Below are 15,268 nucleotides of genomic sequence, written 5' to 3' on the forward strand. Positions count from 1 at the left end.
CAGGAGCAAACACTTTGTTGTAGTCGATTCCTTCTTGCTGATTAAACCCTTTTACTACCAGCCTTGCCTTGTTCCGTATGATTATCCCTTTCTCATCTCTCTTACATTTAAACACCCACTTTGTACCAATAGCAATTACATTCTTTGGTTTTTCAACTAATTTCCATTCTTCCATCTTCTCAAACTGTGCTAATTCTTCTTGCATGGCTTCGACCCACGAGCTATCCTTTAGAGCCATTTGATAATTCTTCGGTTCAATCTGGCTGATGAAGCAGGTGTACAAGCATTCATTTATGATACCCTTGTCTTTAATGCTTGCGTAAACACATGTGTGTTCATCCAAACTTCTTCTTGTTTGAACACCGTCAGACAGATTACCTATCACGTTCTCCAAAGGGTGATTTTTGTGAATTCCAGTAGTCTGAACCGGACCGACTTCCAGATTGTTTTCTAAATTCGAAGAGAGTTCATCAGTGTGTGATTGATGTTGAGAGTGAAATGGATTGTAGAATTCTTCTTCAGTAGAGGCAGCAGGAGTATCAACGGCACTTGACGAGGAAGGTTGATTTTCGTCGTATCGCGGACGTTGCACAATATTCTCCTCCTCATCATACAGAATCTGTGAAGCAATTTTCTCATCAACTTCTGCAAAATCCAAGTAAGGCATATTAAAAGATTTGAATAGTTTATCATAGTCGAAAGCTTCAGCGGGTCCCATGCTAGGCCTTGGTGATTTGTAACTCGTAATGTCAGTGTTACATATCACCTCAACCTTGCTGTTCGATAAATTATAGACTCTTCTGTTGGGAGTCCCAACAACATATCCGACTAAAATACCTTCGTCGGCTTTCTCACCAAATTTTGAGTTTGTCTTTAATATCGAACATGGGGACCCGAAAGGTTCGAGACCATTCAAGTTTGGCTTTCTACCACGCATGAGTTCATAACAAGTTTTATTTAATCTTTTAAAAGTTAAAACACGATTAAGGATATAACAGGCTGTGGCAACAGCGTCAGCCCAGAACACCACGAGAAGTTTAGCATCTGCCAGCATGGTTCTGGCTCCTTCGATTAGCGTTCTATTCTTCCTCTCAGCTACCCCATTTTGTTGCGGAGTATACGGGGCGCTGTACTGATGTTCTATCCCTTTTTGTAAGCAGAACATTTCCATCTGATAGTTCTTGAACTCTGTACCATTATCACTCCTGATATATTTAACCTTTCTCCCAACAATATTTTCAACCTTGGTAATCAAGTTAATTACCAACTGAACTGTCTCATTTTTCGCCTTCAGAAAGTATACCCAAGAGTATCGAGAGTAATCATCGGTTACAACCAAGCGGTATGACGTTCCACCTAGACTCTTTACATTCACGAGACCAAAGAGATCCATGTGAAGTAGGTCTAGTAGACAATTGAGTTAACCTTCTTCGAGTGATGAGGTTTTTTGTGTTGCTTTCCTTTCTTGCACGACAAGCATTGATCTTCAAAGTTAAAATTCTTCAAGGGAACTCCAAGCACCAGCCCATTCTTGACAATGTAATTCATTTTGAGAAGATGTATATGTCCCATTCTTCGATGCCATAACTCTGACTCCGACTCAGTTGCCTTTGACAGAAGACATGACTCTTCTATTGTCATCTCAGTTGACCTCATATCCATCACATACGTGTTCTTTTCTCTTGGAGCTTTCATCACCACCCAGGCCTCTAGTATCTTGAAACCAGGATAAAGAACGATTGCCTCGTTTTTAGTAAAATGCACCGTGTATTCTTTGTCACAAATCTGAGACACACTCAACAAGTTATGCTTCAACTCTTCCACAAAATTCACCTTCTCTAACTTCATTCTTCCATTTGTCACCGTTCCTATACCACTGATTCTACCTCCACTCTCTCCAGCGAAACTAACCCTTCCTCCTTGAACAGATTTCCAGTCACGTAACAAATTCTTGTTACCAGTCATGTGTCGGGAACAACCACTGTCAACAACCCACAGATTGTTGACAGCCCTGTTTGACTGTTCCTGCACAATTAAAGAAATAGATTAAAATCTGGGGGCCCAAGACCTACTGGTCTTGGGTCGATTAAATCTGTTGACCGGCATCCAGTACTTTGGTTGCCCAAAGTCAGTTTGAGGATGGTTTCTGTAAGTTCTGAAAGGAAACCTTCTAGAGGACTGGCTATGAGGCCATTCAAACCTTAGTGAATTAACTGAATTATAATTGTTGGTTTGATAGTTAACTGGGAAAAAATGAGACCGATTTCTTTGAAATCTTGGATTAGTCCAATGTCTGAAATTTGGTGTGTTCGCATTCTTACTAGTATCATAATTAATATTCGTTTTATTCTCAGTTTTCGGAGGCCTCATACCTCTAAATTTTCTCTGTTTTAGAGGACAATCAGCAATAAGGTGTCCTACTTGATTGCATCTAAAACAACTTATGTTTTGAACTTTCGTCTCAACAGTTGTTGCCGATGTCGAGGTTGCATTACTACCCGTTTGTCTAACATATGGTGGGATAAACGGATTTAGGGAAGACTTTTTTTAATCGGGCTTTTATTCCTCCCCACGTTTTAGTAACACTACCTCTTCTTTTATCTCACCCAATTCGGATGACTTGTCCGAATTTGATGAGACAGAGCTAGGGACAGAGATCGCAACGTTAGAACTTGACTTACTCATCTCGCTCTTATTAACTTCAGTTTCTTTTGTAGAACTTTTGATTGGAACTATCTGACTAATCTCAACATTCGCAGATTGCTGATTACTAGGATTATAAGTATAGTTATTGTTATACGGTGGTGGAACTTCAGAAAATACAATTCCCCCTTTGTTAACTAGGGAACATTGAACACTTATGATGTGATCTAGCATTGCTGAAGAATTTCTAAATTGTTCAATTTTTCTGTTTAGTTTCACCACTTTTACTTGGTAATCAGCTATCTGTTTATCTTTTTCAGCAATTAGTTTGGTTTTTTCTTCTAACACTTCATAACTAAGATCAATTACTTGTATTTTTTCAGCTAGACTGGCTTTAAGACTTCTGATATCCTTTTCACTAGCTTTTATTTTTACTGAGTAACTGTTTTCTCTAGTTTTAGTATAGTGATGATCTTCTTTTAACGTTTTAAATTGTGTGTCCAAACTAACAAACTGATCAGTTATTGTTTTCAATTGTTCAGACATATTTTCACATTGTATACAATGAAGTTCAGAACTTACCTCAGAGAGCTGATCGTTCACTTCTGCCATATATGCTTGATTTTCTCCCGTCTCCCTCTCACTTTCTCCAGTTTCGATGTTTACCAAATTAGCCTGTTCGAACACTTCCTCAACTTGTATATTCCAGTTGTATCCACCATTCTGCCTAGATACTATAGCTCTATTCTCACTACCTCCCCCATTCTGTTGTGCAGGCCTGTTCTGACTTCGTTAGACTCTCTCATTTGTACATTCCTTAGCAAAGTGACCATTTTGTTGACAGTTGTAACATCGAACCTTTGATTTATCAAACCCTGGTCTTTCTCCAACGAAATTTCTACCCGTTTTCTTCATGAATCTCTTTACCCTTATTACTATCATAGCCATCTGCCACTGCAGGTCCATCTCTTCCAAATCATCAGCATCAATCTGATCATAGTCGTCATCCAAAGTTGCAGGGTCAACTATTTTACCTTTGATGTAGTTCTCATAAGATGCAATGAAGAATGCGTATAGAGCAAACTGCTGTTCAGCTGATTTAACACTCATGGGCATCTGTGAGTAGTTGTAGTTTGGAACATTTGATGAGAAATTTCCAGTTGTGGATTGAGGTTTTGAAGGATTACTACCTCCAGCTACGAAACATACGTCGCCATCCATATTGAGAATCACATGACCATCTCTAGTTGAGTTTGAGTTTGATTCTCTCTTTGAGTAGTAGGCAGAGGATTCTGATTTTGAACTTGAGCTTGGAGTGACTTTCGCACCATACATTCCCGGATCCTGAACCTGATCAGTTGGTGTCTCCTTCCGAACCATGTTAAGTTCAAAATTTCGTAACTTATTGACTGCTGTTTCCAAATCAATCTTGGCAAAGTCTTTATCCTCTCTCATCAGAACCGTGTACATTTCCCATTTCGGTGGAAGAGCATCAAGAAGTTTCTCTACTATCTCTTCTTCCTTGTATTCAATGGAGTAATTACTAAGTTCGGTCATCAAGTGATAATATCTTGTGATGATATCGTCAAGTGATTCATTTTTCAAATACTTGAATACAGAGAATTGGTTTTTAGCAGCTTTGTCTTGGAAGCACGTATCCCCACATTACCTTCGTATCTATTTTCTAGTGCTTCCCATAGCTCTCTAGCAGTTTTGTACTTCTTGAAGGTATGAAGAATCTCTTGTGGAAGAGCCATTGTTATTGCTGCATGAGCTTTACTCTCTGCCTCATACATTTTCTTTTCCTCCTCTTCCATCTTACTGTACTTCTTAATTTGTTCACGACTTTCAAACAAGGATGTTGGTGGAATGTATCCGTCTTGAATGCAAACCCACATCTTAGCATGTTGATACTTCACATACTGTTCAAACCGATCTTTCCATGCAACGAAATCGGTACCCTTAAGCCTTTTTGGAGCTTTAGTTGCTGAACCGGCTTCAACCTCCATTTTTACCAGTTCTGTAATGTTTATTGAAGTCATAGTTGAAAGAAACACGACTCGAAATACAAAGAAAGTATTTTATTTTTTTTATTTAATTTTTTTAAACAGTGTTCAGATAGCGAAGTTATCAGAACTTCGCTTGTGCTTAACTTCGCTTGTGCTTATCTTTGCTTGGACTTAACTTCGCTTACTTAACTTCACTTACTTAACTTCGCTTGTGCTTATCTTCGCTTGTTCTTAACTTCGCCTTCACTATAACTTCGCTTAAACCCTACGAAAGATGATGGCAACTTCGCCTGATGAACACGAGTTTTTGCAGGTTTTAATTGGATGTATTGCGAGGTATGCGAAGGTGTATTGGGTTATATTTGATGGTGGGAGATGGGCAAGACAAAAAAACTAGGTATTTCAACGTAAACTCGTTCCGCGAATAGTCAAACGGAACGATCTTTACACCCGTGTGATAATCCCGAACCACACAATCACGAGCAAATGCTCTGATACCAATTGTAGGTTCCCAGCCGAATCTACACAGGAGTATCTCGTAACACGAGGGTGCGGAATCCCCACGTAATACGATACGAGTGTAAGATAGATAATACGTTGAACCGATAAACAAACACACGTCACAATACTAATAAACACGATTGTATTGCAACACTTCAACACGTGATATCAATAATCACCAATACACGTTCGGAAAAAAACTTGTTTCAAAATAAACCGAAGTGAGGTTTAAATAAACCTCGACAACTTCGCCTAACATGCTAGGCGAAGTTGTCATAACTTCGCTTATCTCCAAGTTCGCCTACATCCCAGGCGAACTTGTGTAAAACAATATTCAATACCAAAACAAACAATCTAACACGATTACAGACATATACAAAACACGAGATACTGAACTACTGACATTATGCACCAACAGAAATGACGAGCCGACACCGTTAAACCGTTTAAGTCACGAGATCCGGGTGGAATCGGGTATAAACCGAACCTATGATGAGCTTAGGGGTCACCCTAGCTCAGATCTGGATCGAACGGGACGAAAAACAGGAAAAACGAGTTAAAACCCGTTTTTCCGACGTGTTCGCGGTTTTCCGGCGGCTTTCCGGCAATGGCGGCGCTGGAAAAGTTAATACGAGGATAGGGGTGTCAGGGAATGTTCTTACATTCCCTGACCTAGCCCTAGTTCGCTAGGGAGTAATTGACGAATTAGAAGCAATTCGCTAGCTGATTTGTCTAAGGGAATATAACGAACTAGCTTTGATTCGTGTACTAATTCGTTAGGGAAAGACTGACGAACTAGCTTCAGTTCGTTAAGTCTAATTCGTTATGAGGATTGGTTCGCTATAAGGGTTCAATTCGCCAAGAAGACTAATTCGTTAAGCAGACCAACCGAATATGGACCAATTCGCTAAAAAGGCCAATTCATTATGAAGTGACGAATTAGCCAGTTCGTTATGGAGGAAAGAAGTAACGAATGAACCCCAATTCGCTAAGAGCATCTTAACGAATTAGAACTTTGAAAGAATGACAGAACAGTCCTTGGGCTTATAAAAGAATGAATTAATTACAATTGAGCCCTTGAACCTTTTAAGTTAGTAAATTAATAATGATTCAAAATTCTAATGGAAAATGTGTTAAGACAGTTCTGTCAGGGGCTCTGCCCCTTGGACCCTGCTAGGGGCTGCCGCCCCTAGACCCCGCTGCCAGGGGCGCTGCCCCCGGACCCCCGTTCGTTGAGGGTTATAATTAGAATAGAAACGTGATATGGCTAGTGATAGATAATTGATACGAGTAATTGTTATACAGTTTGTCGCCCATAGCTAAAGAAGGGAATAACTATTAACGGTGAACTAACCGACTTCAGGTGAGTTTCTAGCCCCATTCCTTGTTATGTTTTTGGGGCTGTGTGCATACTCGATGTGATTAGTTAATACACTTATCCTAAGTGATAAGTGTATGCCATATATGTATTATGTGAAATGTATGAATGGTTTCTTGTCGATACATGAACGATCTTCGGAATAGCATGTATTTCCAAGAAATGGTTGATGTTATACGTATGTTATGAGATGAAGATTGAATGATGTATGTATGAAACTTACGATTATGTATATGGAAAAGTATGTTAAAAAGGTATGGAAGAAAGGGTACTGGACCCTGATAATATCCGAGGATGAAGGGTACCGGACCCTGATAATATCCGAGGATGAAGGGTACCAGACCCTAATAATATCCGAGGATGGAGGGTACCGGACCCTAATAATATCCGAGGATGGAGGGCACCAGACCCTAATAATATCCGAGAATGGAGGGTACCAGACCCTAATAATATCCGAGGTATGTAGGGCGAATGCTTTTATAACGTAAGGTTAGATATGTATGTGTATGAAAGATTGATGAACAGGTTAAGTATGTATTGCGTACCTACGGGCACGTGTATGTGTATGTAAAGTAAGTTATGTGATTAACTAGAACTCACTCAGCGTAGCTTACTTTTAGTATGCACGCAGGCAAATAGGTTGAGGCAGCTAGCATGATTGAAGACACATGGCATGGAATCGAAGATACTGGCATCCCGAAGAAAATGTTATGATGTTTTCAAAGACAATGTTTTATGTTTAAATAAATTTGAATGTTGTTAAGACAAGATTTGACAGTTTTGTAATATGTTATGGTTGAAGTTATATTCTGCGTAAAGTTTTAATTAACTATGATATTTAGAACTGCGTTTATGAGTAAATCCAACACCAATTGTAGGGCTACCGGTAACGGGGCCTTACATCAGCTGTGTTCCAAAATTGTCTGATAATACTCAGATACACTTTAGGTCTAGCAGTTATAGCATAGTGTATCACTGAGCGTCGTAAGAAGGCTAACAAATCCACATTTACCACATCTTGATTCACGTAAGCACAGATATTACGTTTCTTGTCAAATGGTAGTAAAATAACATCGTCTTGTTGCTCTTGTTGTGGTGGTTGAACTTGTTGCCCTTGATCGGCAATTGGTGGATCTTGATTTACTTGATCAGCCATGTTTACTGTATAAATATAAACATATATGAGAAATGTGAAGACGTAATATGTATTAAACATCAATATATGTCTAGTTATTTATAAATGGTGTATATTCAGTGTCAAAAGATAGGTGTATTTAATTTATTTATGCGTTTAGACGATTTAAATACTTATAATTATTTAACTAAGATTGAATGTCATTCGTTAAATATCTCACTGATTCGTTACTATTCAGTAACGAATCGTGCGATTCGCTATCAGGTAAATAAGCTAACGAAGTAGTCTTAGGGAATTACTATTCAAAATGACGAACTAAGGATCTAGTTCGTTATACTTTTAATGAATCCACATCTGATTCGTGAACTCCATTCTTCGCTAAGCTAGTTCGTATATGTCCTTAACAAATTGGACACGAAACAGTTTCAATTCGCTAAGGAGAACGAATGGTCCATTAATTAGACTTAATCTTTGACCTTCAAAGTCAAAGTCAAAATTGCGATGAACACAAATAGTCAACAATATGAACCCAGAAGCAATTAGTCCATAACTATCGTTGAATCATCAAGACAATGAACGTGTTGAACTCGGAAACACACAATGAAGCTCATGGTGATGAGATTGAGACTCAAAACCCAGAGATACTGAGGTTAACCGAAGCAAACAGAAACACAGAAACTATGTAAACATAATCAACCCGGCAAACTATAATCAAACGTCGATTAAAGTCCACCAAGGGTATCGGAAATGCATTCCGATTTCATTGAAACATAAATAATCAAGTTCATCAACACAAATCATAAATAAAATGGGTTTATAAACTCGGAAAACTCTTAGACCACAAAAATCCATAATTAGACTATCAAAGCTCAGTCATTTTTGACGAAAATCATATCGCCATGAGCATCTATACCTTAGACACACAGAGATATCCTTGAAATGTCGAAAAGTGAAAGTCGAAATTTCAGGAAAAATTTGAATAGGGTGACTTTAGTGTGAAGGAAGAAGACGAACAGTGAAGGACTGTTCGTGTTTCTTGTCCTATATAACTTAACACGCTACCCGAGGTACACAGTGTATGAATTACGCAATTCGTTTGAATTTTAAATAACGAATTAGCTAATTCGCTATTCCAGTTCGTTACCTTTATTGTAGCGAATGAGACATAATTCGTGTCTGTGATTCGTTAAATATGCATAACAAAGAAAGGATGATTCGTTACAGAGTGCAGAAGCGAATTAGGTGAGCGAACTAGAAACCGGTTCGCTAAAGAATCACCTAATTCGTTATCCATAAATAACGAAGTAGCTTTTAACGAATTAAAATCTTTATTTAATTTTAAATTAAATTAAATGAATTAATGTAACATCCTACTTTCGGTTATATTAATAAAATAAAGTTCGTTTATTTTATAGCGGGTCGTTATCGGTTTAGTTGAATAGAATACGAGATGGACTTGTGTTGGGTAAACGGATATGGGTTATGGACTTGGGTTATGGAGGAATGAAGAAAAGACCATGGGCTTAAGCCCATGATCAAAAATATATATACCCTTAATCCTCCATTTAATTCATTTACACATATCCCTTACACCATCCAAAACACACACTCAAGATTCTCTCTCTAATTCTCTCTCTCTCTAAACCGATATCAAGAAGGAAACCGAGAACCGACCCGAGGTAATGATAGTATTTTATTGTTTAAGCTTAAATCCGTTAGATATAAGCATGAAACGACGAGCCGACACCGTTAAACCGTTTAAGTCATGAGATCCGGGTGCAATCGGGTATAAACCAAACCTAATATGAGATTAGGAGTCACCCTAGCTCAGATCTGGATCGAACGGGACGAACAACGATGAAAAACGGTGAAGATACGTTTTTCCGGTGAGTTTTTCGGCAACGGCGGCGCCGGAAAAACGTGTACGAGGTTGTCAGGGAATGTTCTGACAAATCTGACTTAACCCTAGTTCGCTAAGAAATAACTAGCGAATTATAGGTAATTCGCTAGCTGATTCGCTAAGGAAAGATTAACGAACTAGCTGTAGTTCGTATCCAATTTGTTAAGGGAAAAGGGTAACGAATTACCCTTGATTCGTTATGACCAGTTCGTTAAAGGAGGTAACTAATTAGAAGGTCCAATTCGCTACATGGACTGATTCGTTAAAAGTCCAGTTCGTTAAAAGTCCAATTCGTGTAAGTAACCAGGTCGTTAAAGGTTCCAATTCGTTACAAGAACTAGTTCGTCATGGCAAGTCAGTTCGTTAAGGATAAGTAACGAATTAGAAGTTTAACAGAATGACAGAATGGTCCCTGGACTTAGAAAAGAATGATTTAATTACAAATAAGCCCTTGAACTTTTAAGTAGCATATTATCCAATGATTCAAAATGCTAATGGAAAATGTGTTAAGACAGTTAATCAAAATGCTTAACCCCATCCAGGGGCTCTGCCCCTTGGACCCCGCTGCCAGGGGCGCTGCCCCCGGACCCCTGTTCGTTGAGGGTAATAATTAAACGAGAAAGGCGATATGTGTAGTGATAGTTTACTGAAACGTATAATTATTATACAGTTAGTCGTGCACAGCTCAAGAAGGGAATAACCGTAAACGGTGAACGCAACCGCATTGAGGTGAGTTTCTAGCCCCACTTCCTTGTTATGTTTCGGGGCTGTGTGCATACTCGATGTGATAGTTAATACACTTACCTTAAGTGGTAAGTGTATGCCTTGTATGATGTATGTATGATGATTGCTTGACGGTACGTGAACGATCTTCGGATATTGCATGTACCGTCAGGTGGTAGCTAAAGACGTGATTGCTATGTATGATGTAAGATAAGATGCATGTATGAATATTTATGATGTATGCATAATTGTAACATCCCGAAATTTCAAAGGTAATATTAATTACATTACTTATTAATAGATGGGAAGTTTACTCGGGTTATCAGGGAATAAATAAAAGAATAGGAGTTGGTATGGGTCGGGCTAATGTCGGGTAATGGAAGTGGGTTATGGACTTGGGTTAATTGAGATAGGTTAAATGAGAATGGGATTTCAGGGATATAAATACCCCCAAAATCCCAAAATATCTCATTTTCTCACCAAACTCCCTAACACACACTCCTTACACCCTCAAAACACACACATTCTAACCGATCAAGATTCGGAGCCGAGACCCGAGGTTTTGTTGATAGATCTGCGTTGGTAAGGTAAGAACATATCCAACAAAGCTAATATTACTGAAAATGGTTAGGATTGGATGGGTTAAACCGGACCCGAACCCAAACTGCCCAAATCGGACCTCTAAAACGTCGATTTTAGGCCGATTTGATGGTTAGGGTTTGTAGGCGCCGATCATACGATTCCGTGGGTACCAAAATCGAGTTATTTGGCTAAGAAACGAAGGAGTTATGGGCAAACAGATCTGCAGCGCGACAACTTCGCCTTCATCTGGGCAACTTCGCCTTCAAGCGATGAACTTCGCCTGCAAGCTAAGTTCGCCTGATGAACTTCGCCTGCAAGCCAAGTTCGCCTGATAAGTTCGCCTGAAGCCAAGTTCGCCTGATGGCAACTTCGCCTAAATGGTAACTTCGCCTAAAAGCCAAGTTCGCCTAAGGTTTAACTTCGCCTGAAGCCAAGTTCGCCAAAGGTTTAACTTCGCCTGAAGCCAAGTTCGCCTGAGGTTTAACTTCGCCTAAAAGCCAAGTTCGCCTGAGGTTTAACTTCGCCTGAAGCCAAGTTCGCCTGAGGTTTAACTTCGCCTGAAGCCAAGTTCGCCTGAGGTTTAACTTCGCCTGAAGCCAAGTTCGCCTAAGGTTTAACTTCGCCTGAAGCTAAGTTCGCCCGAAGGGTTAACTTCGCCTAAAGCCAAGTTTGATTAGAAAATAAATTATAAAGCGATAAGTTAAAGTAAGCTAATACTAGGCCACCAGATTAGGTCAGGCGAGTATTGATACGTGTAACTTGTACAGTTAGCCGAGCTCAGTTAAAGAAGGGATTTACAGCTCTCAGAAAAAGAAGCAGTATTCAGGTGAGTTTCTAGCCCCATTCCTTGTTATGTTTTCGGGGCTGTGTGCATACTCGATGTGTTGTTAATACATTTATCCTAAGTGATAAGTGTATGTCATATGTGAAATGTGTGATAGATATGAATGATTGTTTGTCGGTACGCGAACGATCTTCGGATATTGCGCGTACTGTCAGGTTAAAAATAAAGGTACGAATATTATATATCGTAGATGTATGAATGTTCAAATGAATACTTGTCGGGGCGTGAACGATCTTCGGATATTGCACGTAACGACAAGGGGTATGGTTGTTAATGAATGAGGTAAAGAATGCCTAGAGTGTTCTTATGTTATAATGTAAGTATGTGTGTATAGGTACACGAATGGTATGTGATATGTGTGATATGTATGAATGATTGCTTGATGGTACGTGAACGATCTTCGGATATTGTACGTACTGTCAGGTTGTAACGTTATAAATATGGTAAGTATGATATGTATGTTTATGTATATGAACGTAATAAAGTTAATAAAAGAAGGAAATGACGGTTGTATGGTTGTATAGTCACGAAAAGGGTACCGAGCCCTAATAATACTCGAGGTAGGATGTATGGTTGTATGGTAATGAAGAGGGAATCGAACCCTACTAATATTCGAAAACCAAGGGACCAGACCCTTATAATATCTGTGATGTTAGGGACCAGACCCTTATAATATCTGTGATGTTAGGGACCAGACCCTTATAATATCTGTGATGTTAGGGACCAGACCCTTATAATATCTGTGATGTTAGGGACCAGACCCTTATAATATCTGTGATGATAGGGACCAGACCCTTATAATATCTGTGATGTTAGGGACCAGACCCTTATAATATCTGTGATGATAGGGACCAGACCCTTATAATATCTGTGATGTTAGGGAATCGAACCCTTCTAATATTCGAAAACTAGGGACCAGACCCTTATAATATCTGTGAGGTTATAGGGCGAAAGGCTCTTTAAAACGTATGATTATGAATGTAAAGAAAGTATGTAAGTAAGAAAGAAAGTATGTAAGTAAGAAAGAAAGTATGTAAGTAAGAATGATGGTATGAGTACTTATGTGTGTATGAAAGAAAGTTATGAGGTTAAGTACGTATGTATGTAAGAAGGTATTGCATGATATTGTATGATTAACTAGAACTCACTCAGCGTAGCTGACTTTTAGTATGCACGCAGGTGAGCTGATTATAGAGTTAGCATGAGGATGACACACGGCATGGATTGAACGGCTGGCATCTGAAGAAAGAAGTAAAGATGTTTTAAATATAAAGTTTTGTGTTATGGTATCAAAGAAAAGATTTAATGTTTGGTAACAAATGATTGATGTTTTATATTCCGCGAAAAGTTTTAATAAACTCTGATTTGAAGAACTGTGTTTATGAGTAAATCCGACGCTAAAGTAGGGTCACCGGGTTCGGGGCCTTACAATAATGTACGTATGATAAGTTTATGGTACGTGAACGCTCTTTGGAGATTGCACGTATTGTTAGGAAAAATATTTAAGGACAGGTATAGTGTGAAGCTATGGAAGAAAGGGTACCGGACCCTAATAATATCCGAGGATGAAGGGAACCGGACCCTAATAATATCCAAGGATGAAGGGTGACCGGACCCTAATAATATCCGAGGATGAAGGGTGACCGGACCCTAATAATATCCGAGGATGGAGGGTACCGGACCCTAAAAATATCCGAGGTATGTAGGGTGAAACGCCCTTTATAAAGTATGGTTAGATATGAATGTGTATGGACGAATGCTGATCTTGATATGTTGTAATGCGTACCTTCGGGCACGTATATGTGTATGAAAAGTAAGTTATGTGATTAACTAGAACTCACTCAGCATAGCTGACTTTTAGTATGCACACATGCAAATAGGTTGAGGCAGCTCGCGTGACTGAAGACACATGGCATGGAAATCAAAGATACTGACATCTCGAAGAAATGTTGTGATGTTTTAAAGACTATGTTGTGTTTTAATTGACTACGAATGTTTTATAAGACATGATTTGATGGTTATGTAAAATGTTATGGTTGAAGTTTTATTATTCCGCGAAATTTTTTGTTAACTCTGATATTTAGAACTGCGTTTATGAGTAAATCCAACGTTAAAGTAGGGCTACTGGTAACGGGGCCTTACAATTAAATAAATAAAATTTTAACTTAAAAGAATTACCGAGAACCGTTTTATCCCGATAACTAAGTACCTTAAAAACCGTTTCATTTTTACGAAACATAACTTAAAAGCATTAAATAATATGTAAAGTATGAAAAATAAAATATTTTTGGTATTTTGTAAAAAATTAAAGAATGTATTTACAAAAGAATATCCGAACATTAAAAATAGACAATCTTTTTGTGTTTTTTCAATGATTTATCAAAAACAAAACATATTTTTGTAATTTTGATGAGTTTGAGCAGAGAATCATATTGACCAAAATGCCCTTCCATCACAGTTTTATATTTTAGCGATATTATGACTGGCATTAAGTCGGTCATTGATATTGTTGTCCACTTAAATCTTATAACAAACCTTCGAGCATTTTTGTGATATGATTTATGGTTCAATTAGCGCACAGAATATCAGAAACTATCAGCCCCTTATCTCGGTTCAAGCTTAATTTGATTTTTGCCAAATCACCCCAACTTGACTTAAATCATTATAACGTTGATCAAAATTTGAAATTTTTGAATATTTGAGCAATGCATCAAGTTTCCTTTACTGTGAGTGAATATGCACGAGTCCATCTGTCGGCTTACATACATTGTATCCCCTGGGGTCCGTTTCTTATTGGTATTGAGACACACGCAAGGGAGGAACAATTGTATGACTAACAACAGATTTTGATCAAGTCAGTAATTTAGATTGTACAAAGTACAGCAGTGATCAAGTTTAATGACTTTGGGTTTGCTCTAGAAAGCGAGTGAAATATTCATGCTTATGAATACCCAGATTATTAAGCCGCATAAAGACTCACAGTGTCCAGAATCCTAACGCTTGTTATTTACATTATTATATTTTTGGGTGATCAACAATTATAAGGCTTGAGTATGACTGGTTATTACATTTCTGCCATCTTTACCGATACTTTTGCTAGAGACTAACACCTCTTTCAATTTGGCTTTTCTTTCAGTTTATATCACTTACTTTACTCTAGCAGCTTGTTTAAGACCTATCAATGCACCAATGATTAAACACACAGTCTTTTAAGCTTATTTCTTTCTGGATTTGGGGTCAAATAATCAATGTACTATCATTTTCTCTTTTTGCTTCAAAAACTCAAAATTTTGAGGAGTATGAAATAAAATGATTTAAATTGCCCCAGTTAAGTTAAGTTCATAAATTAATGGCTATCCTATTCATCTACAAGTAGAGAACGGGACCAAACATGCAAGCACGCTTCACAAACTTAAATAACTGACTAAATTCTCAGCTAAAAGTAAAGTAGAATGCTTAAAGAACGCCCCAAGTACTATCCATTCGTCAGGTAAATGACTAACCCGAAGATTTACAAGAAATAATCAGGACTAAACATATACAAGTATATGTC

The sequence above is a fragment of the Bidens hawaiensis genome, unplaced genomic scaffold (assembly GCF_021521415.1).
Source record: "Bidens hawaiensis isolate Kalapana, Puna unplaced genomic scaffold, B.hawaiensis_p1.1 tig00001721_1, whole genome shotgun sequence".
Classification (NCBI taxonomy): Eukaryota; Viridiplantae; Streptophyta; class Magnoliopsida; order Asterales; family Asteraceae; genus Bidens; species Bidens hawaiensis.